This window comes from Ptychodera flava, chromosome 11 (genome assembly GCF_041260155.1).
Source record: "Ptychodera flava strain L36383 chromosome 11, AS_Pfla_20210202, whole genome shotgun sequence".
NCBI lineage: Eukaryota > Metazoa > Hemichordata > Enteropneusta > Ptychoderidae > Ptychodera > Ptychodera flava.
This window is the reverse complement of record NC_091938.1, coordinates 4,385,232-4,400,566: the sequence shown is the minus strand read 5'-3', so window position 1 is coordinate 4,400,566 and position 15,335 is coordinate 4,385,232. Positions and strand designations below refer to the sequence as shown.

Here is a 15,335-nt window from a genome sequence, read left to right as displayed (position 1 = left end):
AATTTAAAATAGCAGAACCATTCGAGCAGTTATTTCCCCGTCGATGAATCAAAGAGCAGGTTGAAAACAATACCTAACCGTAGTATGAGGGCGCACATTCCAACAAGATCGACTCGTAAATTGCATGCACAATGCCCATGAGAACGTCTACATGGTCTACACGCTGGCTACACGCTATGGTTCGGGCTCAGCTGGTGCAGCCAGTGAGGAGCCTTGAGAGAGTCTATAGCTAATATTAAAGAACGAACGTGACAATGGTCTTCGTCAGATATGTGATGTTTACAATTGAAGTCGGCATCCAGCAGTGGTCTGCGATGATTCTCATCTAGTCGTTATAGTTTCTACTTTCAAATAGTAGGCCTATGAACATCATATTATCTTGAACATCAAGACGTATAATTTGCACTGTGAACAGGCAAGTGCGCCCTCAAATCAATGCATTCCCTTCACTCATAATTCAGCCCTGAACATGCACATCGTCCGGTCCGCACATTTTGGTTAGGTCGGCGTGGCATAGTTTCCCCAACATATTACCGTATCCACGGATGGAATCTATCTATTACAATTTATTGCTACCAAAGCCTAAATTAGAGTCTATAAAAGAGGCAGATCAAAAATTTACTGTGAAAATGTTAATGTCTGAAAAACTTTCCGAGGACTATCGTAAGCTTACCGGTGACGTATTCCCTTCACGATTGATATGGTATGGTATATCGAATTATGACAAACACGAAGTTTTACACCCCAGAACTTTGTGTAATACATCAAAAACACAGTACATCAAATAGGCCTAAAATCAGTTATTTTGCAATTGCTCTTGTTATCCTAGAAATGGGCCCAGCTGGCATGTTTGAGACAATTAGGGGAAGTGAATAAGTTATAATGAGGCAGTAATACACGAATGTCGGTGAATTTGATTATCAATGTTAGCTCCAATCATCCAACAACTGAGACAATATAAGGTGGTGCAATATATATTTATGAGAACAAACTTCGTAATATATTTTTGAATATATTTTACACTCAACATCCGCATACCATTTCAATAGTTTTCTGTATTACAGATCTGTGCCATTGTTTTGTAAGCTCGTTCTCGAAGCTCGCAAGCAGTTGTATTACTGTTTGTCATTTTTACTAGTTTTAGAATTTTGCGAAATGATGCTTTCTCCATTGTAGATAAACAAAGTCATGAAGTTGATTTTATCATAGACCCTAAAAACGGTCTATGATTTTACCGTACGCCTTACTACTGACTACGGTTGTATTATTAAAAGGGACAGTCTTCAATCCCTGGTTCTCGCATCAGTGGTTGTCGACATTGACTTTTTATGTGCTTTTAGTCCTTTCCTCTGCTTTTTAATTTGTGCACTGTTAGTCATTTGCTCAGTGATAAAGCTAATAAAAACCCTGGCCAATAAAGGAACCTTCGAGAAATGCGTTTGATCCCCGACACCTGAACTAATACCGGATATCGAGAAGACGATTATTCATATAAGCTCCGAACTTACAGACTATTTAGACAAAATTTGAATTTGAAAGTTACTGTTAGATGTACGATCTTTTATACCACTCATGGTCATGTGACACATTGTTCTCACCGTATGTTTCTTATCACAACACCAATTGTTCTTATGCAAATAAGTAAACCATTACGGTTCATTGATATGGAAATTAGTAAACCTTACAGTTTAATGAATAGACTTCATTATCATATAAATACAAACGTAAGGTTTACCACTTTCCATATCAATGCACGCGTAAAGGTTTACTTATCTACATACGAACGAAAATCAAACATCTGGCAGATTGTACACGTGGCAACTTTTAATGAACTTGCGAAATTACATTTCAATGACAACTTATCACCGTGTTGATTTTGAATGAAAATATGGCCTGATGAACTTGTGTACCGGGTTATTAAACGTAGTGGTATCTGACGAGCAGCACGGAGAATGGTACTCATCAACTTTTACATCAACTTTGTCACAGGTTGTGGGGGCTGTAAAGCGTTAGATATGGTTTTCTGCTGGAAATTGCTGATACGCTTGTACAAGCGAAATCCTTTGTCAGGACGATGGCCAGTGCATTCTTTAAATAGTTGTTCATCGAAGCCCTTTTTCGTACAAAGAACTTGCTGCAGCTATAGAGGGACTGTGAGCAACCTGAATTTAACGAAAATAATCAATAATTGAAAATATTGCCGACGAAAAGGAATGACATTCGAGCGGAAAGTGATGGAATCCCACATAGTCCGTGGGCTGGAGGGGCCCACCGTGCAACCCCCCCCCCAAATCTCTAGTACATGGGTATTTTTTGTTCTTTAGGACCTGCTGAACAAGAAAAAAGATGTTAACATTTGATATTTTGGGATGCACTACCTATCTGGGCTGGGTTTTGATTTGCATGTACCGCGAAAAATGGGGAAAAATGGGTAGGGGTAGGGGTTACTATATCCTCCCCTACATTGAGTAAACTAGCATGAAATAACACAAACCTTACATTTTGGAAAGCTCAGATACTGCTCTTTATGAGAAACACCAACTTTAGCAAAATAAATTTGTGTACATTGAATAAGACGACTTTAAAATGAATTTTTGCCAATTTTGAAATTTTTTACCCAAAATACCATGTAACAATTGTGATTTACTTTTTATGAAGCACAATTTTGACAGCTTTTTGTGTTTACATTATTTATTTCTACATATTAAACAAGAAAATAAGTGTTAACATTGGATATTTAACAATACACTACTTCTCTGGAGTCAATTTTGAATTGCGTGTATCGGTATGGGGTGCGCAAAAGCTTGGGGTAGGGGTACAACATTCCTTCCCTGATGAAGTAAACTGGCTTGAAATGCCATATACCTTATAGTTTTAGAAAGCTTAGATACTGGTCTTTCTAAAATGCATAAGTTTTTAGTAAAAAAATATGACGTCATAGAATTGGATGACTTTAAATCGATTTTTTCTGGTAATTCAGTATTTTTAACCGGAAGAAAATATGATAAATATGGTTTCCTTCCAATGAAGCAAATCAAATGGATTTATGGATGTTATTTACTTATTGCAATGTGCTGAAGAAGAAAATAAATGTCAAAATTGGGTATTTACCATGCAGTATTGTCTCTAGTCACTAAACTTGCCAGTTTTGCTATACTGGTTCATCGTGAATGAGCATTTTATTCGTATGCAATGAACTATTAATGTACAGCTATAAAAATAAGAATTTAAAACACGCCCATGTAGTCCTATTGTCATTTTCTCCTTATAGTAATATAAACTGTTGATGACTGTCTATTTTTATAAAATACTTTTTAAATATTCTTCTATAAAATAATTTTGATAAGACGTATTTGGAAAATTTTCTATGCCTCCTTGTATTTCTGATACAGCAGCCATTACTAACAATCTATTAGGCCATTGGCCCGAGGGGCATCTATGTGCTTCCTCCCCCCCCCCCCAAGGGTAACAAACCTGTATTTACAGAAGCCTTGGGATCCCTAGAATACGAAATGGGATTTTAACAGAAAAAATATAGGGACTCGATAGCTGTTACTGTCATGTTTTGAAGTGTACCTGAAAATCACGATTTTGCGGCCCACATGCATTTTTGTCAAATTTGTCTTCTTGTAAGTCATCTACTGAGCTTACTCTATAACATGGCCTAATTTGTGGGGTATCATTAGAAAGGAAATTTACTATTCTTTAAAATGCTATATTGCAATATGCAATATCTTCTATAGTTTTCATGAAATAGGACCAAAACTTACCCCATACCGCACAGTTTTATGTCGCAAATTACTGTCAAACCTAATCTCAAATTCTGCCTATTATTTACCAGGACATAGTACAAAGGGCAATGATTTGTATTAAATTTGTTTTATTTGCTACAGAAACATGTTAGAACCTTGAAATGAACTTTTAACAGAAAAATATTAGGATGCTGTAGCTGTAACAGTCATATTTTGTGTACATTGAATAAGACGACTTTAAAGAAGAATGAGTGCATCTCTGTTCGTTTTGTTTCAGCAAAACTCCAGCATATGCTCAGTATATTTATTCCCGTAGACACAGAAGATCTCTGAGTTTCGAGGGTGTTACGAAAGCACGTCGACAATCCTTGTGTTAGGGAGCGTTCAGTTTTTGGTCGGGTGCGGGCAAGCAAAATCCAGGGTCATGTGAAATTTGAAAACTGCAAGCGGTCGTTCTTTTTTCAAACAGCAAAGAGGATGGTCTCTTGATTTTCAAAATGTTCCATTCCTGTCAAAGAGCCCTGTTTCAGTGTACAAAAGCATTCTGGGAATATATGTGAGTCTCCGGTGTTTCGATTCTCTGAAGTCAGTAAAATGATGGTAGGAATACAATAAACATCATGTGTGTTCTGTACATGTGTTATTACATGTAACTTCTTTTCACGGCAATTCTATACAGGCTTGCCTTACAACAGCTTTTACAAGCAAAGTGACATGGCAGATTCTTGGCATGCTGTGGTGGAAGTAAGGTGAAAGCTTTGAGACATGGTTCAGCATATACCTTATACGTTGAGCCATATAAACACAAAATATGATACTTGACACGACTTTAGTTACTTTTACTCAGTTTGGGGATCTGTATCAAAGTAGGATCTAATTAGGTTAGTACATAAAGTCCCGAAATAGTAGGGGGTCATAAAATTTTAATCATCTTCGAGTGGGGGGCATCCAATTTTTGAGTGGGTCAGGGTTGTTTTTTGACGGAGACTCAAGAAGAATAGTTTTTTTTATCGGTTCCATGATGCTTTGCGCGCTAGGTTATACAAAGCGTACGTTACTCCAGTCATGGCCGAAGGTTATAGGCAGGGTATATTAGGGAGCCGTCATTATTTACAGCCTTGGTGGGGGGGGGGGAGGAGCTGTTGGAAGAATTTCATCGCAAACTCGCATAATTTCAAGTAACCCCCCCCCCCGCTACGAAATTTAACCCCCTGCTAACCATGATAAATTTGAGTACCCCCTCTCTAACTCAGAAATTTTGACTGACCGCCCCCTTAGAAAAGTTAATACCGATACATATATTTGTAAAATTTACATAAATACAGAAATAGTAAAGACATTTCAAACCCTGATGTACCTTGGCAGATTATTATCGGTTATCTCATGATGGTTAAAAAGGTAAAACAACCAAATGAAATTCAGTGACAGTAAAATACAGATATAAAAGCTCTCACTATAATCAGTATCCAACCATATAGTATTGTTTAACTCGGATGGGAATCATGACAGGGTTTTCACTAGGATATCTGACTGGGCTGAATTTGAAAGTACGGGGGAGAACACGTAAGAGGCTGGGGGGGGGAAGTGTCGAGGGGGCTGCCCCTATCTTGCGTTGAAAATTTTGAGAAATTGATGGTGCAATTGTGCAGTATGGTGCAATCTGAGAGGGGTTTTTAATTTCTTTTTCTTATTAACTAAAACTGTTAGAACATCCGAGGGGGCGAGCACGACGGAGGGGGTTCCCCCTCTCGTATCGAAAAGTTTGAGAAATTCATATGTGAAAGGTGCAATCTGAGAGGTGTTTAAATTATTTTGCACTCGGTAAAATTTTTTGAAAATTACATTGAACACTGATATTTTATTACATTTTTTGCATGATCAGTGTGTGAGTCACAATATTCAATAACCAAACAATGACAATACATTCTGTGAAAAACACTTCTCAGTTTGCCAGAGATTGAAGACCAAAGAATATGCAGGAATGGAAAATCTGTGACCTTCTTGTGTCATTTCTCCAGCTGCCAGCTTCTAATGAAAAGCCTGAATACGGTATGGTTAAATGTCAAAATGGTTATTGAACTGAAGTCAATGAAAATATATGTTTCTGTGATAATAAAGGATGAATTCACAACAGTTCAGTTTTGTCCTAGATCCTGTGAAAAAATTGAGTAAGGGACTGGTCAGTTTCTTCGGCCTGGGGGGGGGGCGGTGGATTCATGGGGGGGGGGGTGTCACCCTGTTTTTGACTTTGGTGATAGGGGGGTCACTATGTTTTGAAATGCCCAGTAGAGGGGTCAGTGTGTTTTTAATTTCGACACGGCTCATACTTACGAAAAATGCATATCTTGATGTCTGTAAATTGAGTCTGCAGTTTATATGAAAAGCATGACAAGTTCCTGATACTTTTCTGTTTTCTCTATGAGAATTCAGTATTAGAAAGCAACATGCACTAACATTTCACAATCACATTTTTCTTACAATAGTTCTGGACATCTGGTTATGCATAAAAAGAGTGGAGTACATTCACAGCTCATTCAAAATACTGTATTCAAACTTTAGAATTGACACTTTTAAGTTCCTATCTTACAACTGACATGACAACAATTTCATTAAAACACAGAATGACTGAATGTTTAAATCATACCCCAAAAATTAGGGGGGTCACCCTGTTTTCGAAAGTTGGAATAGGGGGGTCACCCTGTTTTCGAAAGTTGGAATAGGGGGGTCAGCCACTTTTTGACGTCGGCAACAAATAATCCACCCCCCCCCTCAGGCTGAAGAAACTGACCAGTCCTTATTGATGTATGCAATGGTGCAGTCTGGTGGAACTTTGAGAAACTGATGTGTGGAATAGTGTAATTTGAGAGTTCTTTCAATTTATTTCGCACAAAATATTGAGTACCCCTTCTTCCTTTCCACATTCTGAGCAAACCCCCTCTAAGTTTTCAATTTTTGAGTGACCCCCACCCTCACATTCCTTCGACCCACAGGCCGTAAATGATGACGGCTCCATTACTCATAGAACACTATGTCAGGTCACACCCTTGCCTATATTTTCGTTTCCGATAGATACAAAATACGTGAGGCAATTTTTGGCATCGCAAATTTGTGTCATTCTTGTATAACAATCAGTTGTACAACACAAAATCGGTTTGCTTTTGTTGTTTTGACAGTGTATACGCTGTTTGATGTAGCCACAGAAATGCTTTGTGGGAAAAACGGGGAAAGGTCTATTTCAGCCCAACCCCGGCTATAATAACTAAACGAACTCTCTTAGCAATGTTTGTATCATCAGAAGATCGAGATAACATCATTTCTCAGAAGCTTACAAAGAAATGGACGCTGCGTAGTCACTCTTTATTCTTGAATTTTTAATATCATAATGTTAACAAATAGAAACCAAAGAACCATCTCGACGGCATATTAGTTCTTTAATTGAATAATATGTTATGTCAGCAATAGCATCGCAAACAAGACTAAGTTGTTGTCTACGTCTTTGATAAATATAATGCCGTAGCAATTTGATAAATAACGCCGCAGCAAGTTGACATTTAGGCAATATTGACCGATACAAATTTTGTGCTGATTTTTCTTAATTTTTCCTTTCAATTCTCGTAAGTGAACACTATATACGCTAGGGATGGTGCAAATGTAAACTCCTATGTAAGCCATCAATATCTTGTACACTCCCACGGTCGAGTATCTTCGGAAACAATCAATCCATCTTCGGGTATTCATTGAAAACACTGTTCGTTGTCGCTATGGACTATCCAGTCTTTTTGGTCCAGCAGGTCCTGGCCTTGGCCTTCTCTGATAGAGGAATTTATTTTAAAAAATAGTCCAATATTAGCTGTAACAATTAAATATTATTCAAGAAGACTAGATAGAGAGACATACGCGCACACACATATACACAGTAATATATATATTATATATATATATATATATATATATATATATATATATATATATATATATATATATATATATATATATATACCAGGTTAGCTGAAATAACAAGTCTATGAAAAATGCAAAATACTTCTCCCCGTTTCATATCAACTGAAATATGAGGGTTATTAACTGAGTAATTATGACCGAAGCGTTCACAAAACTTATCCTTTGTGGCAAAGGAAGTGGAATAATTCCGACTGTTGCTGTATTCTCAGTGTCTGTTGTAGATGACTAGCGCGAATGGATTTCATTGAAACAATGATCATGATGATAGAGGTAGCCCGCGCCCGTACCTTATTGAGATGTATTGCGTCAGCGCGCCCTCGGACGTCGACGCCAGGTACAAATACCCTAGCATCTGTATCGTGTACAACGAACTCGGACGCGATCAGGAGAATAATGAGTGTGACAACCAATGTCTTCATGGTTTGCGGGGTGCCAGAACTGTGACGTCTTCTGAATAACGAAAAATAAACACCGGGGACAGTTTTAAATTTACAGTCACTATGTGGACTGTGGTTAGACAAAATCAAAATATCTTTCTGTAATTCCTGAACTTATGAAGGCATGCCATCATAAATTGTTAACTAATGTAATAAAATAATCATATTTTGAATATTGGGTTGCAGTTGTTGGCATCAGTTCTATATTTTAATACATCGTCACTGACAGAGTTGTTTCCAAAATTACTACAGGATCAGTAATTGTAGTTGCGGCAAACAACTGACCGATGATGGTGTTGATTCACCGTAGGCTTCCACTGTAATCTTTAAGATAGAGCAATAAAACCTGTCAGCCGGTAGGAACTGATTAGGGGTGGACCATTTGATATCCTGGGGGGGGGGGGGGCTTGGAAGATTTGGGGAAAAAAAAGATGCCAGGTGGAGTTGCTTGAAAAAAAAAATCTGGCTTTAAGTGGCTGATGGAAAAACAATTATGGACCATTGCGACTCGGAAAAAAAAATCTTGGCAATTGTTCGATGCACACTGCAGCATCAATAAAAATCAAGCAGTAGCTCTGGAGTTTTATAAAGCATAAACCATTTCAAGCTTGAGGAACAATAACTGAATATGAACAATTGTACAGTATACATGACCTTCTGATTAGAGGAAGTATGCTGAAATTGAAATTGCTCACCAGTGTTTTCCAGAAATGTGTAAATCTGAATGTATGGATTTTGTCAAAATAACACAAGAAGAGAGACAGCCTGCCATGAACTGGGTCAAGTGGACTGTTCAACTTGCTAATATCACTCAAACCAGGACACTTGTCAGACAATGACATATTTGTTTCAAGCACAAGTAAATGTCTGGTCCTGCCATAAATGTACATGATTTTACAAATATATGTAGGATACCATCATCTCTTCTGATGACACCAGTGATGTTCTCAGAAAAGTTTTCACTGTAAGTTTGTTAATGCTTAATGTAGAACTCAGTAATCAGGTTGTTTGATTTGTATTTTGAGTGTGTTACCTATGGTATAAATAAGATCTATAAACTGATATTTTTATAAAGTGAATCAAAAATGTACATGTATTTACATATCTTTATTTAGTTTCTTGAATATAGTCTGTGTGCGATAGAATAGCATCTAGTTACTGGGTGTGAGAAACCAAGCAAACAAACATTGCACCGAAATTTTGTAAAAAAAAAATATATCTCGAAGAAGGAAAGTGAAAAAAAAGTTGCCAGCATATGCCCTGTAGAAAAAAATAATTCATGGTGAAGCAGGTGGGAAAAAAAATAATGGCTCTCCACCAATCTTCCAAGCCCCCCCCCCCAGGATATCAAATGGTCCACCCCTTAGTCTGTGTGTGTATGGTAAAGATTCCTTGGCTTTCCATCCCCGAACATTTTGACAACTCTCTCACGCACAGCTTCTGGCGTACGTACACCTCTTTTCCAGCGGATCACGATTTTTTTGCCAAATAACTTTATACAATGCAAATACAACAAAAGTCTAATGACAACTCCGGTTGTGATACAATGTAACTCAGCGCGGTGGTATGCAGTGTCATATGATTCTCTGTACAGAGTGCTGTGTGTTTGTTATGGGTCCGTAAAATCTCTAACACGATTGGAACTAATTTGGGATAATTTGATCTTTATTATATTTTTCAAATTTCTCAAAAGTGTTAGGTGCTCTATAAGTGAATGTTGCTATATTACAAATTACTCATGAAACCAAGTGTATAAATTGAAAAGAAAAGCAGATGAGATTACATTTGCAGATGAAACCGACATAACTTCACTGTCCAATTATCCAAAATTAGATCAAATCGTGTTTTCTTTGATTTTCACCGCAATTACAACAAGTCAGTGCAACTTTTGAGGCAAATTTTGGAACATTGTCCGCTCGTACGGGTCCGTTACTTCCCACTAACTACCTGTTAACACACTGTATTCGGAAAATATCCAGCTGCCCGGACAAGAGACCTTGGCAAGCGATTATGATTTTGGCACAACTTTACAAGCTAATTACACGAGTGTGGCAAAATTTGGATCAATTGCAGGGTCCATTATTATCCGGTTTTGATCGTAAAACATTGCAATTTCCTGACGCTTCAGAAGATTTAGCTTTAGCTAGGCTCAATGTTTCTTGCAATATTCGCTCGCAAAGAAACAAATTCTAATACATCAAATGCCGCCGATAACCCCCTTGATGTGACAATGAAATACAACAACAATTTACCCAATTACTAAATTACATCAGACACTTTATTTCTGAAAGTACTAGATTATCTCCGAATATTGCAAGCAACTTGCGGCAAGTCCTCAATTTTGGCAAATTCTCAAAGACGAGATTAATTATATAAATGCTGTGGTTACAAATATAAATTTCTGAACAAAACAACTGTCTGCTCTGGTCTGTTCCAACATGAGCCGCCCACTATGTTATTATTGAAATCTTACACCACAGTTGTACACACAGGGACTACCGTCTTGGCCAAGCACAGATCTTTAGTCTCAGTAGCACGCACAAAGATATACTCTAACCAGATATGAACTGAAAATGCTCACGTGTTTCAGTATATATTGCAGTTGTCTGTAAATTTAAACTTTTTGCAACATGTTTGCAACTTCATTGAAGTGTTATGATCAACACTATGAACTATACTCACCAAAGTTTAATTCAAAACGTCATTAATTATTAGCTGAAATAAAAATAGCAATTTTTTTTACTGCTGCCATTATATCACCACTTTGTGTAGTGAGTGTAATTACCTTTGGTCAAACTGTGAAGCTCATTAGATATGCAAATTTATTTAGCTGACATGAAAATGCAAAATATCTTCGACTATTACAACATAATTGTCTCATCAATATACAGAGCAAGTTTCGTAAACCTAATTTAGAGTCCTTCCAGTCTTAAATCCCTAATTTGGAAAGTTAGTTAATATGCAAATTAGTAACTTGCTGATGTAAAAATGCAATACAACTTTCATTAATGTTTTATCATAGTATCATTAATGTACATGGCAAGTTTCATCGCTTCTGATCAAATCAATCACGATATATTCCTAATTAGAAAAGTTCGTTAAATGTGCAAATCAGTAATTAGATCTTTTAAAAAAGTAAACCGACCTTTGGTAGTATCTACAATGTACATAGCACGTTTTGTCAGCTTTGATTAAGCCAACCCATATAGCTATTCCTGATAAGGAAAGTTCGTTAAATATGCAAATTAGCTGTTAGCTGGAGTAAAAATGCAAAATGACTTTCAATGTTAAACTTAGTATCTTCAATGCCAATTACACGTATTACCAACTTTGATCAAGTCATTTCAGATACATATCCATAATTATTTAATATGCAAATTAGTAATAACTTTATCTAAAACTGTTAAAACAACATTCATGATTGTTACATCAGTGTATCTCAAATATACATAGCAACTTTCGTCAACTTTTATCACGCCAATCCAGATACACACCCTAATTGGGAAAGTTCGTTCAATATTCAAATTAGTGATTGCTGAAGTGAAAATGCTAAATGACTTTCACTATTGTTTTAACCTAGTATCATGAATGTACATGGCATGTTTCGCCAACTTTGATTAAGTCAATCTCGGTATATATCTCTTATTAGGAAAGTTTATTAAATATGCAAATTAGGAACTGGGTGAAGTACAAATGCTTAATGACTTTCCATAATGCTGTATCATAGTATCTTTGTACTACTTGTGAAGGAATGTTTTCGAAATCAGTAATCTGAAAGTAAATCACAATGCTTATATATAATCGGTTCTATACTTGTGTAAAGGCTGAAATTCCAATACAGCAATGTGAGCTGCACAAAGTCAACCGATGTGATATATTTGTGTATCTCAGAAGGTAATATATTCAACAGTCTTGCATTTCTTCTTTGAGCTATCCTATCGCCGCTACAGTAGTACAGATAACTGAATAGTAGAGGAACCACAGTTTTGTTTTTTTCGCGAAGTCAATCATTTCTCTGAGCCACTGCTAATAGTGTGAATTCTGTAATCAATGTAGAATGTTAACGTTGTCATTCAAGATCACCAGGCCGCGCTTTCTCGAAGAATGGGCTGGTACACCTGTTCGTAAACATGTTGTTTGTAAAATACAGAAAGCAATATTTTTACCTTTTCAACTGCGAGAAGTTGAATATCTTCGATACAAATCCGACCAGCTGGTACACTGAAGACAGCCGTGATCAGTAGTGCCAAATGAGTATGGATAGACAGTCACCCAAGGAGCCGTGAGAAAAATCTTTCTTCAATCAATAGCCGCCCTCAATTACGTATTGACAACTGCATTCATTGGTATGGGGACATTGTGCGACCGGTTGGAAACGTAAATGATTGAGAGAAAGATAAACTGCTTTCCCTTTGAAGATGATCATATGATGTTCAGTACATCACAATTCCTTCTTAATAAAGAACAAAGTTATTGTTTGTCCATTCTGGTATCACCTCGTTATTTATTTCAACTATCTTTCTAGGCCCTGATCCCGGAGTCATAAATATCACAGTACTTGTCCCATCTACGCAAACACCCAGTTTGTTTATGTGAGACCAAGTAATGAAAGAATGGCGTCCAGAGAGAATATAACAATATGACATTGAAAGCCGGCAGGGTATTACCAAAGTAGGTCAAAGGGTCATAGTTCAGTCTTATAGAGCAGAGAAACTGTCTCTCTACTGTCCATGGTTCAGTGCCCTCTTCAATACTATGTGGCTTTTATCTATCACAATGATAAATAGCCTCGTTCTAGCAAATGTTTGACCTGTGATAACCGATTCATACTACAGAGAGCTCAGTCCTGTGCCATGGCCAATACAATTTTAAGTTGTTGTTTTCGTTTTTGTTCCACATGTTTCAGTGCTTTTGCTGTTGTACGTGCAGTAGCGTATCTTCAGATAATATTTTGATTGCTTTGTTCCAGAAATTCAAAGAATGAGTTTTGCCAAGTAGCACAACACCTTGTATAGTAAACAGTGTCCTTGATGAAATGTGATTTCCTGTCCGGACTAGAATTTCATTGTCATAATAGTACTGGACATCGCACTCATACAACCTGTGTTGACCTGTTGAACAATTTGACATATAGCTTTGAGACGATCAAGAAAGTATATCTTACGGGCAGGACAAAATACTCAGAAACACATCAAAAGTTACAGTTCATGGAGCTTTATTCTTATGACTGAGTTCCTTCCCAGTCCTGTGTTAGCCTGTCTCTTCATATTTTTGATGTTTAGGACTCTGAGTGCAAATAACATTTATAACTTCCTAAACACGGGACAAACTCTGCTGAAAGGAACAATAGTCGTAGAGGATAGTGAATTCGACATATAACTTTGCTGTAATTTTTGACGAATTTGTCACTGTTTCGATCTATATGTCACATGCAGTTTCGTTTCTTATCCGAAAGTCTTGTCGAAATGCCTCGTATTTAACTTGTCAAAAAATTAAGAAATTTGTAATGTCAAATGTTATGGATCACTACTGATTTTTCGTCTGTATCAGTATTCAAGTGTCAACTACAGCATTTCAAAATGTACACACTGCTTTTAATTGCAAGACTTTATGAAGAATGGGAAGACTTTTCTGAGCTGAAATTATATAAATAATATAAATCAAAAGCAGATAAGACCCCCATTTCAAGACAAAGAGCAGTTTTCAGTTTTCAGTGACTTCACTACAGAACACAATTTACCTAAAGAAATTGACGCTTAGCCAGTCTGTCACTCGTTATGCTTACTTTTTAATTTTATGCGATAAACAAATATAAATCAATGAAACACTTTACGGCATGTAAGTTGTAAATTGCATAATATCATAATGGTACATATATATCAGCATTAATCAATGAAATTTTACGGCATATTAGTTATAAATTGAATAATATCATAATGGCATATATATATCAGTATTAATCAATGAAATTTCACGGCATATTAGTTATAAATTGAATAATATCATAATGGTACATATACATCAGCATTAATCAATGAAATTTTACGGTATATTAGGTATAAATTGAATAATATTATAAAAGCATATATATATCAGCATTAATCAATGAAATTTCACGGCATATTAGTTATAAATTGAATAATATCATAATGGTACATATACATCAGCATTAATCAATGAAATTTCACGGCATATTAGTTATAAATTGAATAATATCATAATGGCATATATATATCAGCATTAAGCAATGAACTTTCACGGCATATTAGTAATAATTAAATAATATCATAATGGCACATATACATCAGCATTAATCAATGAAATTTCACGGTATATTAGTTATAAATTGAATAATATCATAATGGCATAATATATCAGCATAATCAATGAAATTTTACGGCATATTAGTTATAAATTGAATAATATCATAATGGCACATATATATCAGCATTAATCAATGAAATTTTACGGCACATTAGTTATAAATTGAATAATATCATAATGGCATATATATATCAGCATTAATCAATGAAATTTTACGGCACATTAGTTATAAATTGAATAATATCATAATGGCATATATATATCAGCATTAATCAATGAAATTTCACGGCATATTAGTATAAATTGAATAATATCATAATGGTACATATACATCAGCATTAATCAATGAAATTTTACGGTATATTAGTTATAAATTGAATAATATCATTAAAGCATATATATATCAGCATTAATCAATGAAATTTCACGGCATATTAGTTATAAATTCACTAATATCATAATGGTACATATACATCAGCATTAATCAATGAAATTTTATGGTATATTAGTTATAAATTGAATAATATCATAATGGCATATATATATCAGCATTAACAATGAAATTTCACGGCATATTAGTAATAAATTAAATAATATCATAATGGCACATATACATCAGCATTAATCAATAAAATTTCACGGCATATTAGTTATAAATTGAATAATATCATAATGGTACATATACATCAGCATTAATCAATGAAATTTTACGGTATATTAGTTATAAATTGAATAATATCATAATGGCATATATATATATCAGCATTTATCAATGAAATTTTACGGGATATTAGTTATAAATTGAATAATATCATAATGGCATATATATATCAGCATTAATCAATGAAATTTTACGGCATAT

At 35.6% G+C, this 15,335-nt stretch overlaps 1 long non-coding RNA gene across 1 annotated transcript; it reads right to left on the bottom strand.

Annotated features, from left to right (window-relative positions):
- Positions 1–7,126: 7,126 nt before the first annotated feature.
- Positions 7,127–12,599, bottom strand: LOC139143332 (uncharacterized). The gene is made up of 3 exons (XR_011554577.1): positions 12,316–12,599; positions 8,000–8,162; positions 7,127–7,562 (listed from the first exon to the last, which is right to left on the bottom strand). It is a non-coding gene; the product is annotated as an uncharacterized lncRNA (long non-coding RNA).
- Positions 12,600–15,335: the final 2,736 nt, after the last annotated feature.